The sequence below is a fragment of the Gekko japonicus genome, unplaced genomic scaffold (genome assembly GCF_001447785.1).
Source record: "Gekko japonicus isolate JY-2015 unplaced genomic scaffold, Gekko_japonicus_V1.1 scaffold322, whole genome shotgun sequence".
Classification (NCBI taxonomy): domain Eukaryota; kingdom Metazoa; phylum Chordata; class Lepidosauria; order Squamata; family Gekkonidae; genus Gekko; species Gekko japonicus.
The window spans coordinates 1095381-1117795 of record NW_015163616.1 but is presented as its reverse complement, the minus strand read 5'-3'; positions in this window follow the sequence as shown (position 1 = coordinate 1117795).

Below are 22415 nucleotides of genomic sequence, written 5' to 3'. Positions count from 1 at the left end.
TTGCTGTTCTCTGGAAATCTGCATTCAGTTGGGTAAATCTTTCCTTTTCACCTTTGCCTTTTGTGATCCTTCTTTCCTCTGCTATTTGTAAAACCTCATCAGAGAGCTGCTTTGCTTTCTTGCATTTCTTTTTCTTTGGGATGGTGGTGATTACTGCCTCCTGTACAATGTCACAAACTTCTGTCCATAGTTCTTCAGGCACTATCAAATCTAGTCCCTTAAACCTATTCTTCACCTCCACTGTACATTCATCAGGGATCTGATCTAGGTCAAATCTGAATGGCCTAGTGGTTTCCCAACTTTCTTCAGTTTAAGTCTGAATTTTGCAATGAGTAGCTCATGATCTGAGCCACAGTCAGCTCCAGGTCTTGTTTTTTCTGACTGAATAGAGCTTCTCCATCTTTGACTGCAAATTATATAATCAATCTGATTTCGGTGTTGCCCATCTGGTGATGTCCATGTGTAGAGTCGCCTCTTAGGTTGTTGGAAAAGGGTGTTCACTATGACCAGCGTGTTCTCTTGACAAAACTCTGTTAGCCTTTGCCCGGCTTCATTTTGTTCTCCAAGGCCAAACTTGTCTGTGATTCTGGTTACCTTTTGACTTCCTACTTTAGCATTCCAGTCCCCTATGATGAGGAGGACATCTTCTTTTGGTGTTAGTTTTAGGAGGTGTTGTAGGTCTTCAGAGAACTGGTCCAGTGATCCATGAGGGGGGAGTTAAAAATCTTTTTTGTTCTTAGATTGCAGATTTACCTGCAAATCTGAGTCTTTTCTCTGGTTTGCAGAAATATCTGTCTTTTGTATCCATGGCCAAAGTTTCCAAATTTAAGGATCCACAGGAGGGGCCATGTTGAGAATTAGATATACAATGCATGTGTGTTTATTACACTTTTGTTTTGTCATGGAGCTTGAATTGGTTTACATAGGATTCCCAGGGGGAATCCCATCCAGGCACTGACTAGACACAGATCTACTTGGCTTCAGCAAGGTTGCTTGATTATATGCAAAGAAGAAGAAGGACAAGTAGAGTTGGATTTATACCCTTCCCTTCACTCAGAGTGACTTACAATCTCCTTCCCTTTCTCTCCCCACAACAAACACCCTGTGAGGTAGGTGGGGCTGAGAGAGGTCTTGAGAGAACTGCTCTTGAGAGAACTGTTCTGAGAGAATTGTGACTTACCCAAGGTCACCCAGCTGGCTGCATGTGGAGGAGTGGGGAATCAAACCTGGTTCTCCAGATTAGAGTCCACCACTCTTAACCACTATACCAAACTGGCTCTCAGTTACTGATAGAAATCAAGGTTTGAAGGCTGGTCATACTGGAGAGGTGCTGTGGCTCAGCAATAGAGCATCTGCTTCACAGGAGGAGGAGGAGATTGGATTTATACCCCGCCCTTCACTCGGAGTCTCAGAGTGTCTTGCAATCTCCTTCCCTTTCCCCTCCCCACAACAGACACCCTGTGAGGTAGGTGGGGCTGAGAGAGCTCTTTCAAAAACTGCTCACGAGAGAACAGCTCTGAAAGAACTTATGACTGACCCAAGGTCACACCAGCAGCTGCATGTGGAGAAGTGGGGAATCAAACCCAGTTCTCCCAGATGAGAGTCCACACTCCTAACCACTATACCAAACTGACTCTCCAGAGAGACACCTGGACCAGGGAAACTGGCAAGGCAAGGTCATACCCAGATGTAGGGGCTATTGGGTGAATGGGGAGGGGTGGATGATTGGCTCCTCAAGGAGAAAGGAGGCAGCAATAAGACCAGGGAGGGAAATAAAAGGCAGGTGTGATTAACCATGCTTTAAAAGCTCATAAGTGCTGTATAAACATGTGACAGACTATGAAGGGTTAATGCCTCACAGAACCAGAGAGCCTTTGAGTGACAGACTGCTCAAATGGATTTGATTGAATAGCACTAGTTGCAAAGAAAGAGTTGGGAAGAGTGTTCAACTATGTAATGTATCATGAAGAAAAACTTTTCAGATCAAAACCAGAATAGAACAGGATAGTGTTCATCAGCACTTACAGGATACAACAGGATAGTGTTCAGAACAGAACACAATAGTGCTCATACAGCCAACAGAACAGGGTAGTGTTCATCCAGCCATACATTTTCATAGCATGGCTGGCTGATGCAAGGTACATACTTGTCTTCAACTTAAAGCAATCATCACCATGTTTACACTGTTTGATGAACCAAACTAGATGCTACACACGGATGCATGTAACAGTTCTCCAAATCCAATTGCTCTTCTGGAAGTGATTGTGTCTATAAAAAAAGCCGCTAGGGTAATGTTGCACACATCTGCACATAACATCTACTTTGACCTTATGCAGGTCAGATGAACATTACAGATGCTTCAAATTGGCCCTAACATAGTAAACAACCAGTGCAGATAAGCACAAAGTCATTTATCTTCAAGAATGTCTATGAAATAGGCTGCTATCTCTTGCTGTCTCCTGATGAACAGGAATGAACAGGGATACAGCGAAGCAGTGACAGCACAGGGCTGTCAGCCGCTTCCCTGGAGCCATCCCAAATTCCCTCTTGATCATCCCCAGGGATCAATTATAATCTCTTTGTGTCTGTTGGTATCCTCAACAAAATCACGTGCAAGTGGTTGAGAATCAATTTAATTAAACTGATTAAATTTATAGTAATCCATTAATTAAGATTAATTAATTATTAAGATTTATTAATCCATTTATTAGGTTGTGCAATTAAAAAACCATGCCATATCTAATGTTTGCATTGCACAATATCTCCCCCCCCCCCAAAAAATGTGACAATTGGAGCACTTATATTGTGATTTGTTTCTGTTACCAAATGCACAAATTTCTGGCTTTTCAGCGAAAGAAATCTTAGTTCTCAAAGCAGAATTGTCCATTACAGGAGAATATATAGCTTCTACAGGAAAGGCTGCTCCTCATCTTCTTGTCTCTCCACCCTTAACATGTAATAAAGGAGAAAATATAAGATGGCATGATTACTGTCCAAGTTTTGTCACTTGCTCTTCACAAAGGCACCTAGGAAGGTCTCTTGCCATTAGAGGGGATACCTATAGAAAGAAAGGTTTTCCTGACATCCCAACCCCCCATCCCCCAAAATCTTTGAGTGATTCTATACACAAAAGTAGCAACTTAAATATTTGGTGGGCGCCACTATCAAATTCCTTCTTTTACTGCTTATCTGAGTTGAACACTAATGTGAATGGTATTTTCATAACCACTATTTAAAATACTGTATCAACTAGCTTGGAATTACATGGGCCCCAAAAGATGAGACTGACAGATTCCAACTTTTTTTCAAGAACTACTTCAAAGTCCCTTGAAACTCAAGGAAAAGAATACATGGATTTGTCGCCTCTACAACAAGCTTCTTGCAATGAGGCCAACACAAATAGTTCTACTTGTGAACAATATAGTGTGAGTTCATTTGTATTTCAAGGCCATGAACAGAAGTCAAAGACTGAAATAGAAAGTAAGAAATGTACCACTCACATCCCTAAACTTGCTCTTATAATACCCTTTCAGCTTCATTACCATTTTTTCTTGATGATTTACAAGGAGAAGAGTGAAAAGACCAGCTGCATGGCCAGGGCTCCATAGGGACACTTTTTGACTATGTTGCTATTACTTTTTCCTCCAGACCCTCGGAAAGAGCAATGTTTAATTGGTGTCCTGGTGAAATAAATGTTAAAATGTATCAAATGGCTGAGTTTTCCATCCTTTGCTGTAGAACTAATCCCCCAATATTCAGGGCCCCCTCACTGAGTATTCAACCAAAGAAAAGAACCAGCAGCGATCTCTTCTTATACATCTGGCCATAATGCTAAAACTCTCTAGGTACCCTTATCATACAATAAGCCAATACATCAATTGTACCCGACAAACCATTCTTCAATAATCACTAATGCACACAATAAATCTCTTTTTAGTGATCATTTCTTTTCTACTTGCAGTGACCTCTTTTGCATATGTGCTCTGTGTGTGTATGTGTGTGATAGTCTGGTGAAAAGGGAGAAATAACAATTACACATTCACACAAGCTGGAATGTGGAATCTGTTTTCATGCCCAATATTTCTGCCCCTCATAATCATACTGGTAAATGATTAAAAAAAATAGTACAAGGCATATGCCTAGAAGGTAGCCTTTCATTGTACATTATAATTCAAAACTGTGCCGTTGCAGTACTAGTTTACATCCCTATATTTGTCTTGCAATCTTTCTAATCATTTCTATGGGTCTTGTGCAAGCGAACTTCCAGGTAGATTGTGTTTGTTGTCCTTATCGGCATAATGAGCTTTAAAAACATACTCCCATCACTTTTCTCATTGAGGCAGCTTCTACCTCCACACTAAAACAAAATGCTGACAATTCACCGAACAGTCAATGGAATTATAAACCAACAGCAGGTTGGATTGTCTCCAAATACTTAGAGTTTCTTCTGATGATTTGACAGTTGTTGAAGCCCAGTGGGTGTGGACCTGAACACTGCCAGGATGGGAATCCCCTGAAAGCTCCCCACGTAAATCACTCCAATATTTTCCATGGACAAGGGGGGATATAAGCAACATAAATAACAAAAGTGAAATATCCTGACCCATAGAAAGGATAGATAGAAGTTTCCAAATTTGAGCTCTTGTTTTTATACAGCAGATAGATTGCGAATAAAGGATATAATCAGTGACAAAAATGAAATATGTTTGTTTGGGCTGCCATCAGTGTTTTCCTGATACTCTAAGCTTAATGTGGATAAAATGTTTTGGAGGAGCTCCATAATATTTTTCTTCCTCATAATCCATACTTAACCATTCATCTCACTGTGACTCTATCTCCTGGATGAAAGAAGGACCTTATTTCAGTAGATATTGATAACGTGATGTAGTAAAATCTGTCTTGCACAGGTTCTAAAATCACTTCTTTAACAAACTAATAATGATGAAGTCAGATAGTAGCTATCAGTATTGGACAGATCTGGCTGGAGAGTAATTTTGCTGTTAAGCAGAGGCCACCGTTGAAGCTTAAAGACTGGTCAGTGACATAAAGACAGAATGACTGTCTATCTGCCTTTGTCAGTTCAGCAGCCTTACCGCTTTGCTGTGACAAGAGACAGTTAAAGGACTAAAGGTTCTCTCCAACAAGCAACACAGTATTTGGACACCAGTTCTCGGATGTAATTTGGTTTGGAGGGGGGGGAATCAGAAGTATTTAAGATGTGGTGTTTGTTTTTCTGTTGTCTTCATTATCACAGAATGTTAATTGTTCAGACTGTATGTTAATGAAAAGCTGCTATGTCATACACTGAATCAAGTGGGATTTACTTCTGAGTAAATATACACAGAATTGCACAAAAAGCGTAATATGCATAAACTAACCAATTCTGAGAGATATTCTGATGGAGTTTGAACTTATAGCCTGATACAATGCCTGTATCAGCAGGGTTAAAATTACATAAACACCAAAAGCTGATACTTCAGCCACACAAATGGCCAGGAAACTGATTATTGTTAATAGGTACTCTGGTCCCCCATTATCCTGTTGTTCCTAGAGAATAAGGTTCCTAGAGAAGGCATTAAGAATTACTACTTCCCCTCAAGAAGCTTAAAGTTTCCCTGGGCTCATTCAAAATGATTGCTTAGAGAAGTGGGCTTAAACTAAGCTTAAATTGCAAGGCAGGATAAAAACTCTTCAATAAATAACTAGGAACTGGTCAGTTCCTTCAATTTTCTGTGATTTGTGTGTGCGTGTGCGTGTGTGTACAGAGATACTTGTGTACTTTGTGGAGACGGGAATTCACATCTTGAACCTGTCATGGAATAGGCAAGGTACATGCACTTGGTCTTCCCTTTAATAAGATGTTTGTGGTTGGTAACTCATCAGGACTACTTCTATATAGTACACTAGTAAATGAAATAGTAAACTGGTTATCTTCTAAATAGTAAATTAGTCTCTCACCCCTGGCAGCATACTATCAGGTATGGGAGCATGATGACAGCCTAAGAGGTAAATGGTGAAGATCATTCTGATCTGGTTGACAGTAAAAGGAGTCATGTGATCATGTCACCAGATCTGGATTGCATCTCAGTTGCATCAGCTAATTGATGTCACCATGAGTCAGCACTAGACACTGATTGGTGCTGAATATGTATATAAGTATGTACAGTACTTATGAAGGTGTTCACTCTGGTGAAGGCCTTGCTGCGGAGCACTCTGCCGGATTGTACAGCGATTTGGAGTTGGAGAGTGCTAAATGAACTGTGTGTATATCTGTGTGAATAGTCAGCACTAGCAACCTGGTACGTGTGTTACTAGACGCTTCATACGCTAACAATCCCAACCCTTAACTTTTTGTACCATATGGAGCAAAAGTCCATCTCTGCCATACCTGATTTGGAAGCTCAGTGCTGAAACTTGCAAAACTAGATGGGGGGATCTTTTAGTAAGCCAAACTTTATACCTAACATCCCAGTCTCTCTGAACCCTAGTAAAGCAAGCCTTCTAGTTTAGGATACTATCTGCTTATGTGCACAAATGGCTTTTACCCCCTGAGTATTTTTCCAAGAAAAGGTGACTGATCAATTTAAAGTTACAAAGACTGAAGGGCTATTGGCAAAGGCTATATGGGACCTGCAGTCAAGAGCACATTATTTTTTATTTATCTTGGGTATTAGAAACTTATCATCAGTTACAAGCCATTACCATAATATGAATAATATACTTTCCATTTCTGCTGAAATTCTTTAATTGGTCTTTTATTTACTTGATTCATTAATTTTGCCATTACAGCATATTTAACTAGTTTATCAGACCAGACTTCTTTCACTGGTCAATCTTCTGTTTTCCAAATAGATGCAAACTGTGTTCTTGTTGCAGTTGTTAATAAATATCTGAGTGGGTCCTGTGATGTCTTTACCATACTATCTGGAATCATTCCCAATAGCATTGCCTCTGGATTCAGTGGAAATTTAATTCTAAGAATCTTTTGGATCTCTGCATGAATTTCAATCCAATATTTCCTCTTTTTTTGCATGACCACCACATATGATAAAACATGCTGTCTACTTCCTTACATTTCCAGCAAGTCCCTTTGTAATTTTTGTCCATTTTGTGAATATCCATAGCAGTAAGATACCATCAGAAGGACATCGTAAGAGCACATGTTGTTGATAGTTAACACTGATATATAAATCTCCATTTTTTTCTTCACTTTTTGGAATATATACAGAAGGCTAAGTGGTGGTGACTTAATGCATTTTGATATGGGTTGGAGGCACCAGAGCTGGAAAGGAGAGCAAGAGCCTTTGTCATAAGCTTTACAATTATATGTCTGCTTTGCTGTCCACTGAGTACAGGAATAGCTCACTTTGGCATGTCCTTGCTTGATGGCGTTTAAACTGCTCTAACCTTCTGCCTTTACTCTGCAGTCGACAGACGTTTTTTGCCATTGCATTTCTCTAGGTCTCTAAAATGTCAATTATGAATTACACAAATGCACATTACAGTCCAAGAGTTCCAAGTAATTTGTGCTACTAAATGAGAAGTATTATCCTGCACTGGAACAGACAGTGTAATACATTGGAATGAGTAATTTAATTTCCCTTACTTTGCTCTGAAACCTTTTACAAGTCTTCTTCTCTCATATTTTGCCACTATTCTCAATCCTATTGCCTATTAGGAAATAACTCTTACCTTTTTATGAAGTATAAACATTGTGTGTACTATTTATCATGTAGACTTATATCTTCCTAAAGCCATCTCAATGTGCTTTGACCTCCCAATATGGATCAGGATTGGGGAGTGAAGGAGGTTTAATCCCCCCCCCGAACCATTTCCCAGGCTGTTTAAGCAGTGGGATGGGGTGGGGGACAGTTCTCTGTAATATGGTGGTCTTCTTTTTTCCTTCTGGGGATTAAAAGAGTTTGGGGGGATGTCTTCCAGAGCTCAAGCCTTTTTCATTGCAGCTCTCCCACTGAGAAATGGGCTCTCTGAAGAAGGGAGCCCCTTCTTGAAGAGCTTCAGGAAGCACTGCAAAGACACTGTTGAGTTGTACTCCCAAAAGTCTGTATTGTGTAACTAGGGTGCTTTGAAGCTGCTTATTGCTTTGTAAGCTAATTTCATCATGCGTAGCCTCCTAAATTCTGGCAGCATTTCCAATTTGGAAAACTGCACAGATAAAAGGTTACCCCCCCCTTCCCCAGAGCCACCACCCAGATCTAGATCTTCCCCTCTCTAATGACTGCCTTTCAAGGCCAAATAGCATGTCTGAAGTTCTATTCATAAAATTCCAGCATCACGTATAACAATGCTGAAACCAGGGCTCTAGTCGGGGGGGAGCTCTCAGGTACGGAGCTCCGGAAGAGAACCTCTAGGGGGCGGGGCGGTCACGTGGTGAAGCCCCGCCCCCTTCTTTACCCCGCCCTCTGCTTCGATCCTCATTCCGTTTGGGAATGAGGATGAAGCAGGAGGGTAAGTAGCCGGGCCTTCTGACACACTTCCGGTGATGTCAGGGGGTGTGGCCTTCTGTCACTTCCGGTGATGTCAGGGGGCGTGGCATATGCAAATAAGTTATGCTAATGAGTTATGCTAATGAGCTCCAGCAGTTCTTTTTCTACAACAAGACCCCTGGCTGTAACTAACTCGCACCAAATCTTACGTGTCCTGTCCAAGCTGCTCTGGTGAACTATTTGGGATGACCACAGTGTAAACATGTGGAAGAGTGGCTTGCAAAATTTCAATCCCTGTTCTTGGCAAACTAGCCAAGACAATTAGGGATGGGTATGAACCACATTTTTGTGGTTCAGTTCGGTTCATGTTTCATGGCTGAACCACATACTGAACCATGCACCCCAGTTTGTATCAGTTCATGAGACATTTAAACCTCTGCTTTCTGCTCTCCGCAGCTTTTTGCGGGAAGCAGAAAGCAGTGGTTTCCTCTTTTTTTTGCCCCCTGAAGGGGATTTTTATTGCATTTTTTCTATTTGTTGTTGTTCAGTCGCACAGTCGAGTCTGACTCTTCACAACCCCATGGACCAGATCACGTCAGGCCTTCCAGTCTTCCACCGTCCTCTGAAGTTTGCTCAACTTCATGTTCGTTGCATCTATGACACTGTCTAACCATCTCATCCTTTGCCATCCCCGTCTTCAATTTTTCCCAGCATCAGGGTCTTCTCCAGTGAGTGCTCCCTTCTTATTTGGTGGCCAAAGTATTTCATTCTCTGGCCTTCCAGGGAACAGTCAGGGTTGATTTCTTTTAGGATTGACTGATTTGATCTTTTTGCAGTCCAAGGGACTCTCAAGAGTCTTCTCCAGCACCATAGTTCGGCCTTCATTATAGTCCAACTCTCGCAGACATACATGACTACTGGGAATACCATTGCTTTGACCATGCGGACTTTTGTTGGCAGGGTGATGTCTCTACTTTTTATCATGCTGTTTAGGTTCACCCTCACTTTCCTCCCACGGAGCAGGTGTCTTTTAATTTCATGACTGCTGTCACAGTCTGCGGTGATCTGGGATCCCAGGAACATGAAGTCTGTCACTACTTCCACAACTTCCCCTTCTATTTGCCAAGGAGTGATGGGAGTCGGATGCTATGATCTTAGCTACACAATAACATTTTCAATGGACAGATAGTCCTATCTGTCCATTGAAAATGTTATTGTGTAGCTATACAGCTGGGTGAAGAAGATTGCTTGATTCAAAGATTTTTATTGTCGGACTTGATACACTTGGATGTAACATTGGTACTCATTGAGAAAGACTATCCGAAACGAGCTTTCACTCGAGAGGTTCGTCTTGTCTACCTGTTCACCTGTTGAAAACATAAAGAATTCTTCATGAAAATCATCATTACTCAAGACTAATTTACTTCTGTGTAATTTATTTACTATGTGCACGTTTGCAGCAATTTTTTGTTTATGAGTGTTACTATATTGCTGTTCCCATTGGTTTCTATTCAAAATCCATGATGAACTTTTAGTTCATCATCCAGTTCATACCCAACCTTAAAGGCAACCTGTTCATTCCAGACATTTAAAATAGTGGTTATTGTAAGTTGGGCAGCTCTGTGCTAAATGTCAAGTTTTTGTTTACTCTTGCCTCTTCAAAATAATCCAGGCTGCCATGTCTGAATGGGAGCTGCTTGCTGATGTTTTACACAGCTTCAAGGGAGCTAGGCTACCAACTCTCTCTTCTCTTCTGAATTTTCTGTAGCATTTCTCAGGAAACTGAGCCTTAAGATAAGCCACCTTTCCATATGGGTATGTTTTCTGGGAATCACATCGAGGACTACTTGATATATAAATATCAGTTTTATTTAGGGAATACATATTCCATTGCATATGAATTATGCATTTGTCAGTTTTGCTTCATGTATATACATTGGGGAACCACAGATACCCCTATCTAATAACCTCCAAAAAGGATTGTGAAACTGCTATGGAGGACCAGTGGTCTAAAACAAGGAACATCCATTATTCTCAATGAGACTGTCACTTTTTGGAATGATGTTTCTTTAAAATAAAGGACATAACAAAATCTAGCACATACATAGCACACAAACTCAGAGACCTCCCAATTACAGTAACATTCTCATCTCAGTACTAGATCAGACCCTCAGATGATAAACTATAAAAGGACCAAAATAATTGCTTGTCTGTTTCACATCAAGCTCTATGTGGAAATATTAATGGACTGATCATTCAGTTATCCAAAATAGCTCATTCTGATCAGATACAGTCAGTTGGAGAAATGTTACACCACATGATAAAGATGTCGATGGGTTCTTCTTTCCTATATAGTAGGTGAATGAATACACAAAAAAGGGATTTAGACTGGATTCCATGGAGAAGCTGCAAACATTAGGAGACAACACATGACAGAATTAGCCAATATAAAGAAACAAGCAGCTTCAAAAGGACATAGTTAGCACAGACTTTCTAGGGTACATTTAAAAAAATATCAATGATTTTATAGCAGACATATTTCAAGAGGAGTGACTGGTTGTTGAAAAAGATAAATAAGCCCTTCCCTGATCTTTTTTCTTTTTTTTTGTTACCTGATGTGCATTCCCATTTTATTTCAGTTTGGGGTTGGCTTGTTTGTCCACTACAAATTTGGCTTGGATTCTTTAACATTGTGAGGGCATGTGCTTGGGACTCAAGTGACATCAGCATTGGTTTCAGTAGGAAACACAGCTCCCCTGTCTCTTTTTGGTCTTTTTTATCAATTGGGATCACAATCTGAAGGATTCTACCCCTTAGCCAATGGATCGTCTCTTCCAAATTTCAGGCACCCCCCTTCTAAGGGTGAAATAATTGGCTAGATCTACCCTAGTCTTTTCGGATCTGAAAGACAGGTATTTCATTCAGCCCTTGCAAGGTTAACAAACAGGGTTTATTCAGACCAAATTTTCAAAAATTGCTTTCTGAATGTTCATCCTTACTGCTTATTGAAAAAGAACCATTACCCTAACTCAGTGGCTGACTTAAAAGCTGGCACATTCAAAAGAACCATGGTTAGATCCCCACCCCCACCCTTTCAAAGCTGGCAGTCCCAAGCATCTTCAGTCCAATCAACTGGAAATTACTTATGTCCTTAGGGGGGGAAATTCCAGCTAGTCTTTTAACTCAGTACCATTTGCTGGTGAATAAAGTTCTGATTCTATGTCCACATATTATCACATACTTCTAATAGTCACAATGGCAGGCCTGAAAAGGATGCCAGAATTTGAATGGACTGCAGATGCTAAAATCTCACAGTTTTTCATGGGGGGGGGGACTTGCTCTGCTAGAGCTAAAATACATTATAGAGCCTTACCACCCCACCCCACCCTGTTTGTCAGTATAAGAATGAGCTGAGGAGAATCATCAGGCCAATTCATCCTCTGCCCCCTTCCCCCCCTCTTCTCTCTGTTGGGGTGGTTCAGAACTGAATCATTTTTGGTTTCATGACAAACCATAGTTTGTTGTTGTATCCCATACCTAGAGGTATGAACACACATACACAAATTGGGTTCTTATTAAGCTTTATGTCATTTAAAAACTTCTTGATATCAAAATTAAAGCTGATAGCATTGATATAAATTGGGAAATTTAAATTTGAAAGAAGGAAATTACCTCACAGGAAGGGAAGGGTTTATGAAACCTTTTGACCTGTGAGTGACATCCCAGGTGACCTCACAGGAAGGGAAGGGTTTATGAACTTACCTTTTGACCTGTGAGTGACATCCCAGGATGTATCATTGCTTGACCTTTGACCTGGAAGTGACATCACAGGATATGACATCAAAAGGTGACATCACATCCATACTGAGCTCCATCCTCACCCAACTCCACTCTTCCCAAGCACTGTCCCCAGAATCTCCAAGAATTTTCTGAGCAAGTGTTGGCAACCCTACTCTTGTTGTGAGAGGCCAGGGAATGCAACTCAGCATGCACATCTTGCCATACCTGGTTCAGAAGGGACCAGGGTATAGGCCAAGGATGGACCATGGATGTTAGGAGGAAGTAAGTGGCTTCAATCCTCCTTTATACCTAACATCCCAAGGGGAAGAAAAAAATGGTCTAAAAGATCTGAAAGAGATTGTTAAAAGATTTTATGAAAATCTATACGGAAAGCCCTTACCTGTCTTTTAGAACACCAAATGCTAATTGAAAAATTAAAGTACTGTGAGGTTTGCATTGCCCTGTAAGAGAAATTTGTAAGGCCCAAGGGTGTAACAAGCAAGGCTACAGAAGAGTATTTACAAAAAGAGTTATGGAAGCCTATGAGACATTATGGTCACATTTACCAGCCTATTTTCCAGACAGAGAATGAGGTGGTTATGTGTATAACTGCAATGAAGCTTGGCATGTAGCTTCCTTGCTGTGTTAACTTCAGTATCTAGCCAAGTTGGAAGCTGCTCTGATTGGATTTGCTGGCAAAACAGGGTGATATTGGTCAATGAATATTACAGAACTAAATTATAATGATGGTGATAATCAGGCTTAATAAGTTTCAAGCACAAACAAATAGTTTCTGTCAACTGGCTCTCTGAAAATAGTTACTGGAAGAAAAACACAGCAAAGGACAGCAGCAGGAGACAAAACCAAGAAATCCCCTGAGATATGAGAGGGGCAGAAAATGAATGAGTACCTCAGTCTGGTGGTAACAAAAAGAAGCAAGCTGCTGCTGCTGCTGCTTCTTCTTCTTCTTCTTCTTGCAAATGGACATGATTTGGCTTTTGCTTTTGGGTGTCTGCATTGCAGTGGAGAATATGAAATGTATTCAAAATCAGCATAGTAGGATGCTGTTGTTCTGTGACAGTGGTAATCACCATCTATCTGTCTCTTACCTGATACAAATCTTAATATCCAAAAAGATTATATGCTCTCTTTAAAGTAGTCTCTAGTTCAGCATCTGTTCATATTCCTACAGCTCTTGCTTCTAGAAAACCAGAACATGTTGCTTGGATTTGCTGCAAAAACAAAATGGCAACATTCAGCTCATGAAATATTGTAGAAACTCATGTTTTGGATGCCAAGAACTGCATATTCATTAGCCCCCAAAAATGGGATGCAGAGGAAGCCCTGACAGGATCAGTAAAATGGATGGATCAAGTCTGTATACCAAGAGTTCATAGAGTTGATCTTGTGGGCTTTTTTTTTTGAAACCTCCAAAGGGGTATTTTTATTATTTTTTAAATGAGACTACAAAACTACAAAGAAAAATATGGGGAGGGGAACTACATCTATGGATAAAGGAAAGATACCCACACTAACTAAAACCCAAGAGTGGGAGATCACATCCGTGTTAAATTAAGTATTAGTATTCAAAGTGTTAGTAAAACAATATACTTGTAGAGTTCTTGTTTTTCACAGCTTCTGTATTAGTGTTATTACGAGAGAACTTTCAGAGCATATTCTTTACTTCAAAGGGTCATTTATCAGAGCCCTTCTGCCCTTACTTCGGCTTTCTATCCCTAAAGTCATATACAGATTTCATCGTTCCCACACCCGTTTCTGCTGCAGAGTCCTCATCCGTTCCACAGGCAGCTGAGTCACTTGACTTAGTTTCTTCATCTTTAGATTCTTCCCCTGATCCCAGCTGATGCCTCAGGAATTCTTTGGCTTTGAAGATGGAGTCTATCTTCTCCCTTTTATCGTTGATTTTAAAGATGACACCTTCGGGGATCGCCCACCGGTACTGAATTCCATTTGTTTGAAGAAAAGAGGTTAGATCCTTATAGCTCTTCCCCTTTTGACGAATTTCAAATTGAATGTCTTTTAAGGTCTTGATTATATTCCCGAGTTTCAGTGGAGTTTCTGAAGTTGCCTTTAATATGGCATCTCTGGTCTGTCTTCTTGCAAATCTGACCACAATCTCTCCAGGCAGGCTATTTTTTTTTAATGTAATTGGTGTAAGCCCGGTAGGCCATTTCCATATTTTTTTATTATTTCTTCCGCTGGTAAGTCTGTCACTGGAGCAATAATTTCGCCCAGAGTCTTCTTCAGATCTTCTTTTTCAGTTTCAGGAACTCCCTGGAACCTGAGAATCATGTTGGCCTTTTCCATTTGCAGCTGTAAAAAACGATTTTCTTGGAGATTTTGTTTTATTTCAACTTCTCCCATTTTTTTTCTTCATCTTCTTACTTGCGGTGTCCATCTCTGTAATTTTCTCAGTTGCATGCTCCACTTTCTTTTCCGTTTCTGCCAGCTGGCATTGTTGTAAAGCAAAGTTTTGATTTAACGAGGTGTGTTTCCTTAAATAGAGGCCTCCCCCAGCAGAGGTCAGGCAGCAGCTATTCAAATTCAAATTCACCCAGGCACTCAATCACAGGCAAAACAATGCCCCTTCCACTTCCTCTCAATTACAGGCAATCCCAGTCAAACAATGCCCGTTCCTCTCCCACACTCAATCAGCCAGGACTCTGCAAGAACTCTAAGTGCTTCCACACACTGCTAAACACAGTTTTCCCACAAAATATCCTTAGCTGAATTCTCTCAGCTGAAAGTAAGTAAAAGAAACCCACTCACCTCTCTCACAGCTCTCTCTCCTGCTCCTGCTCAGAGCTCAGCTGGTCTCGGTCGAATTAGCTTGTGCCAAAAGGCCACACATTGGCAGGACCATCAGGGCGGAGGGAAGCCTTGATTCTCCAGCATCAAGTCATCGAAAAGGCTAACCCTCAAAGCCCTCTGGCCTGGAGCCTTTCACAAAGGCTCCATGGGGATGCCACTTGAGGTGGCACCCCTCCATGCCAATGGTGTGCTAATCGTCTCCCCAGGGTCTGGGGAGAACAACTGCCATCGCCAATCCACAAACCAGAAGTCTATCTTGTGGGCTTTTCCACAGCTGGGGAACTCCCCACGCGTGCTAATCCACCAAAATTTTAGGATTTTCAGGAATAAGACTCCAAGGATTGAACAAGTATGTAATAATATCAGTTTAATGCAGAATTTTTATATCAAGTGAATAATTTGTTTTTAGAGGTATGTTTTTTACATGCTTTCTCTATTCATGCTAAAACGTCAAGATTGGATGGGCTGGGAATCCTACACAGTAGGAACCAAGGCTTCAAAGAACCAAACAGTTAATACATTGCTATGAGTTACTAGCATGGTAAGGAGAAAGTGCCAGATGAAAAACATTCCATCTGCTATACTGTTGCTGCACTTTTAATTAAGTGCAGAACAAATAATACAAATTATGATTCATACTTCCATAAATATCTGGCAATATTCTTACAATTCTTAGAACACACCATTTAGAATATTGCAGAATGCTAAGATAATACTATTCTTTTGTGTTGTGTATCACACTCTATTCCTTAGAAGCCTTCTAAAGTGCCGCATGAAGGCTGGTTAAAAATGCCATATTATCTGAGCCTTCAGTTTTTGATACCCTTGCAGAAATAGTTGGCAATTGTGTTTTTGACAGCAACAAGACATTCTGTAACTCAAGAGTCTCAGGCATTCTGTTCTCCTGTCACAGAATGTAATGAAACCATATTTCAATGGGGGGGGGGTCCATGTTAATTTTTGCTCTATTCAAATGGCTAAGTGTTGGGGAAGAGACCAAAAAAATGTCAGCAGCCTAGTGGGAGATTATAATAAATTGGTAAGGTAAAGAAAGCATGATATTCCGTGGAGCAATGAGGACAGAGCAAAATGGCTCAACACCATATCAGCAAGATCATAAGCCAAGGCTACTCTCTAGCAGATTGTTTGTTCAATTTCTTGTGTGCATATGTGCATATGTGCACTTGCCTATTTGATTTTTTCCTTCTATCATAGATAATAATGGAGTGCAACTAATAATTTTGAAATAATTGCCTGTGATTCTCCTACAGTAGTGATTAAAGACAAATAATTATTAACTCCCATTGAATGTTACTTCAAAGCACTAGTATGCCTGTGAGCTAAGCGTTCCATTCCAAGCCAAGAATCATCCACCTGCCTGATATCTTGAATAACCTATAGATAGCACTATTTTATCTTCCAGTGATTTTTGACAAACTATTCAAGTTTCCTGGACAATGCAACATCAACAAATAGTTCTGTTGAAGAGAGAAAGAATCATTCCACCAGAGAATAAAATGCACACAAAACCACCTACCTTGGCCCATGGGAAGTGCATTTGAGGGGGCTTGCCAAACAAAACAGGTTGGAATTTTGATGTTCCTGGCCAATTGCTTAACTTGGGCCAAATTAACCACCCATGCCACACTACACAAGGGAAAATGCACACACACACACACACACCCATAGATATAGGACAAACATTCCATGTGAAACATCTCCAGGCTCAAGAACTGATAATCTTTGTTCATCTGGAAGGCAGTTACCTAGGAGTAATGTGTATGGGGGGGGGGGGGAAATCGGGAAATGGAATACCAGAAGGAGCACAAGGTCTGTAAAAGTGAGACACATTTCATGTTCGAATTGACCTGAGCCGAAAATATTCCCCCAAAAATATCTTGTCAATATTTTTCAGGTATACTTCAGCTTCCCAAATGTATTCAGGTTTTCTCAGGGGAAAAATAAAATCCCAAGAAAATCCGGCATATATTCAAGAATTGCCGGTAGATCTGAAAACAGCGGAGAGGCAGGAGCAAATTCCTCCCGCCTTTGAGCTGTTTATCTGGCTTCTACTGAAGTTTGTTGGGTTTCTACTGCAGGCTACTGTGGCTTGGCTTGGAGCTGGCTTCTTGTGCATACCGCTTTAAACCGTGCTGCAGGAGAAGCCAGCCCCAGAAGCTGCTGTGCCATAGGGAGCACACTTCTCCTGCAACACAATTTAAACTCTGCTGCAGGAGAAGCCATCCCAGCCAGGTCTGCATGAGGTGGGGGGAGACCTCCCTGCATCATGCAGATGCTGGGGGCAGCTCCTCCTGCAGCATGGTTTAAACTGTGCTGTGGGAGAAACCATCCCTGCCAGGACTGCATGTGGCAGGGAGAGACCTCCCTGCGGCATGTGGATCCTGGGGCCAGCTCCTCCTGCAGCATGGTTTAAACTGTGCTGTAGGAGAAGCCATTTCAGCCAGGCCTGCATGCATTGCGGAGAGACCTCCCCACGGCAGGTGGGCCCTGGGGCCAGCTCCTCCTACAGCATGGTTTAAACCATGCTGCAAGAGAAGCCATCCCAGCCAGGTTTACACAGAAGGAGGAGGAGGAATTTATACCCCACCCTTCACTACCTGAAGGAGTCTCAGAGCAGCTTACAATCTCTTTTCCCTTCCCCTCCCCACAACAGACACCCTGTGAGGTAGGTGGGGCTGAGAGAGCTCTTTTGAGAACTGCACTTGAGAGCTTTTGAGAACTGCACAAGGTCACACCAGCAGCTGCATCACAAGGTTGGCCTCCGCTTGGAACACCAGGGCCTTGCCCTTCATGGCGAGGCAGAGTAGCCAACCAGACTATCTGCACACCAGGCCACCTTGCTCTTATCATCGCAAGGTCAGTCTCCACTTGTAGCACCATGGCCTTGTCCTTCATGGCAAAGCAGAATAGCTGACCAGACTATCTGCACTCCAGGCCACCTTGCTCTTTTCATCATAAGGTTGGCCTCCACTTGCAATCCCAGGGCCTTGCCCTTCATGGCGAGGCAGAGTAGCCAACCAGACTATCTGCACACCAGGCCACCTTGCTCTTATCATCACAAGGTCAATCTCCACTTGTAGCACCATGTCTTTGTCCTTCATGGCGAAGTAGAATAGCTGACCAGACTATCTGCACTCCAGGCCACCTTGCTCTTTTCATTGCCAGGTCCGCCTCTGCTTTCAACACCAGGGTGCACACCTGAAAAAAGAACTTAATAACTTAAACATAACATCAAACTTTGCAATCCTGCACATATCCCTCATAGCATCTTGTAGCCTTCGCCCTCAGCCCGCATAGCTAAATACTGGCATAAGGCCTGCACGGGGCATAATTCCATTCCTGAAAAACTCTCCCAACCAGCTTTCAAGTGCAGAAGTTGCCCTTCTTCTCCTCGTACCTGGATGCCGGACATTGGTATGGCCAGACGTGCTTCCCACCTAGACAGGAACCACTAACCCCATCATATGAATCTAAAAATTCTTTCCATACAAAGAAGTCATCTCTTATATCCCTGGTGACCTTAGTCCTATGGTGCGGTAGGTGCAAGCCCTTCATGAACCCATACGGGTGCTAACTGGAAGGCTAAGGATCCTAGTCCCTATTGTTCTTACGGAGCCAAGCTCGGGTTGCATACCGCTGGCGCCTAGTGGTGGTCAGCAGACATAACAGTGATCCTGTCATGTAATGCACGTACCATTCCAAAAAAGGAACTGAACCTACCGAAATCAGCACAGGATACTGAGCACTCCATGTATCCTATCCAAAGGCCAACAGCTCAAAATCAGGAGACGGAAGGCTGACTTAATGTCACATCTTGCCAATTCCGCCCCCTGCCCACATAGGCGCACATGTTGCATGGCCTGATCAAACGAGGTGTAACTAACAAAACATAAGTCCTCGGTATGAGTATGACAGGTAGTGAATGAAGCAACACTCGCCAAATGGGGAAACCCTCAAATTGTTAACTGGTGGGGCGTGGAACGGGCCAAGCTCCCTCCCTTCCCTACCCTCCTCGTCAATTTTTCCTAACTATGTGCTCCGTCCACTGAACCGATTTCAGTTTAGGAGCACTATATGACCTTCTTTTTCCTTGGTAAGGTACCCTGAACCCCAGAATAAAGCCTTACAAGCGGTGAACCCCAATACCTTCAGCTGCTCTAGGAACAAAGGTTCAAGGCACATTGTGCTCTTTGAAAGTTCCACCCACTCGTGTCCTTCCTGTTGCCCTGGTGCTTGTAAACAATATATTCAATCACTGTTTGCCTCCTTAGTCTCACTGCCAGATGCCTCTCCCCCCCCCCCCCGTCCAAAAAACCCCAACAGAAAAATTCCAGTTTTTTAAAAAAATCGCACACCCTTAGTTTTATATGCTCATAGTTCGTACACTAAAGTAACTGCCTCACTCTCCTCTTTGTCTCCCACCTTCACAGCCTGTGCATGGTGTGTAATGAAGCAATCACATCCTTTTTAGTGAACAGCATTTCAGCATTTCATGAACAGTGGTCAGTCTTGCATTTGGGCCATTTTTAAAGTTCTGGTAGCAACTGTGAGAAGTTTTCAGTTGTGCAAAGATGTCCTCAGCCTGCTCCTGTGATTTATAAAAGGCAGCTAAGCTTGAGGATATTCTGCAGAACTGGCTTGCACAAGCCAAGAATGAAATCATGGGGAATTTGCAAGTGAGTTCACAAGTTACATTCAGGCACATTATTTTCCAGCCCACAAGAATGGTGTACTCAGATGAGTACAGTAACAAGTGAGCTGGCAGATCAAAGAATTCTCCTACAGCAGTTTATGTGATCACAAATACTTCTTTTGAGCACTGATGTTGCCACAGCTGAATACTGTGATTTGCGAGATCACAATATTGTTTAAAACTGAGACCACTTACATAAAATGGAAAAAAGAAGAGAGAAAAAGAAAAAAATATATAGGGGTGTGTAGGAGAATCAGTTCTGTCTCTGTACCATGCTTGCTTGTGCATTTGCCTCTGGCTCATCACAGCATGGGTGCCCACACAGACCTGATCTACATATGCAGCAGACTGCAGTGGCAATAAGGATGTTGAGGTGGTAGAATGGATTGCCCCACATCAGATTCCAGGTAAGGGATTATATGCTTCACAGTTCCCTTAATGATTCATGTGCATGGACAATTAGCACAATATGCAAGGGGCTAGACAAGATATTAAAGGGGAGTTTTTATGTGGATAGCATTAAAAATGTGATACAAACACCAACCTGCAGCCTAGAAAATGGTAGTCTGTTCTACCCCCTTGTTGCATGTGTAGATCAAGCCTTAGTTGTCAGTAGATGCAGCAATTGCCCCCCCCATCAGAATAACGAGACAGATAATAGTTTGGAAGTAAACAAGGACTACTTTATTAACTATTTAACATAACATTGCGGCAAGGGACCAGCTAAGCGAGCACAGAACAGGCAAGGCAGGTATCACTCCCCTGACCAACTTCCTAGCCCGTTTCTCGGTGGGTCACCCAGCTCCGGTCTTGAGCCATCAGCCTGGCTCGCGACCAGCAGTCCAGCAAAACTGGTCACCACCTAGGAGCACCTACCCCTGAAGCCTTCCAACTTGCAGAGAGGAGCTTTACCCTAAGAGGTTCCCAGAGGTGATCACCATTTCCCACCCTGAACCTCAGAAATCCGAAGGCAGTTCCTGATGACCCCCTGTTCCCTAATGGGGAAAATGCCGTAAGGTGCTCACCAGTTCCAGTTTCTTGCCCGCACCAACCTACCAAGTGACCAGCCTATTTAGGTGTCGACCACCACAACCAACTATCCAATCCACTGCTCTCAGTGCAAGGTAGGCAAAAACAGGCGGGAGCAGAGCCCAGCTTTTCTAGTAGAGCCAGCTCCACCCCCACCGCCCACATCATGACGCACGGCATCATGGCCCTGTTGCTGCCCCGGCTTCCTCCGGGGCAGCAAAACAGCCCCCAGACCTCCAGTGGCTTTGCCGGGAGCTCCATTGCCCCCCAGTCAGAATAACGAGACAGAGACAGACAACAGTTTGGAAGTAAACAATGGCCACTTTATTAAATATTTAACATAACATTGTGGCAAGGGACCAGCTAAGCGAGCACAGAACAGGCAAGGCAGGTGTCACTCCCCTGAACAACCTCCTTGCCCTTTTCTTGGGTGGGCCACCCAGCTCTGGCCTTGAGCCAGCACTCTGGCTCACGACTGGCAGCCCAGCAAAACTGGTCGCCACCTAGGAGCGCCTACCCCTGAAGCCTTCCAACTTGCAGAAAGGAGCATACCCTAAGAAGTTCCCAGAGGTGAACACCGTTCACCATCCTGGACCTTAGAAATCTGAAGGCAGTTCCTGATGACCCCCTGTTCCCTAATGGGGAAAATACCATAAGGTGCTCACCGCTTCTGGTTTCTTGCTCGCACCAACCTGCCACAGCCAAGACCAAGCCTCTGCTTTGGCCTTTGCTTCCACTAACAGCACAAGGCTGAGCTAATCCCTTGCCGCAAGTCCTCTAAGAATAACCCATTGCCCTTGTCTGACAAGTATACCCCATCTGCCCTATCAGGTCCTGGAACTTGACCCGTATGCCAGGGTGTGGCAAAAATAGCCCTAAAACACCCTCCATAGCCTTTCTCATTTGCCTGTTAGCCTTACGCCTGGCACGGTCAATGCAGCAGGGGTCTCCCAAGTTACGCCACACCTGGCGGGCAGAATAGCCAACTCTACTATCTGCACTCTGGGCCACCTTGCTCTTATCATCGCAAGGTCAGCCTTTGCTTGTAACTCCAGGCCCTTGCCCTTCACAGCAAGGCATAATAGCCAACCAGACTGTCAGCACTTCAGGCCACCTTTCTCTTATCATCACAAGGTTGGCCTCCGCTTGCAACATCAGGGCCTTGCCCTTCAGGGCAAAGTAGAATAGTCAACCAGACTATCTGCACTCCAGGCCACCTTGCTCTTATCATTGCAAGGTCAGTCTCCACTTGTAGCACCATGGCCTTGTCCTTCATGGCAAAGCAGAATAGCTGACCAGACTATCTGCACTCCAGGCCACCTTGCTCTTATCATCATAAGGTTGGCCTCCGCTTGCAATGCCAGGGCCTTGCCCTTCATGGCGAGGCAGAGTAGCCAACCAGACTATCTGCACTCCAGGCCACCTTGCTCTTATCATCACAAGGTCAATCTCCACTTGCAGCACCATGTCTTTGTCCTTCACAGCAAAGTAGAATAGCTGACCAGACTATCTGCACTCCAGGCCACCTTGCTCTTTTCATTGCCAGGTCCGCCTCTGCTTTCAACACCAGGGTGCACACCTGAAAAAAGAACATAATAACTTAAACATAACAT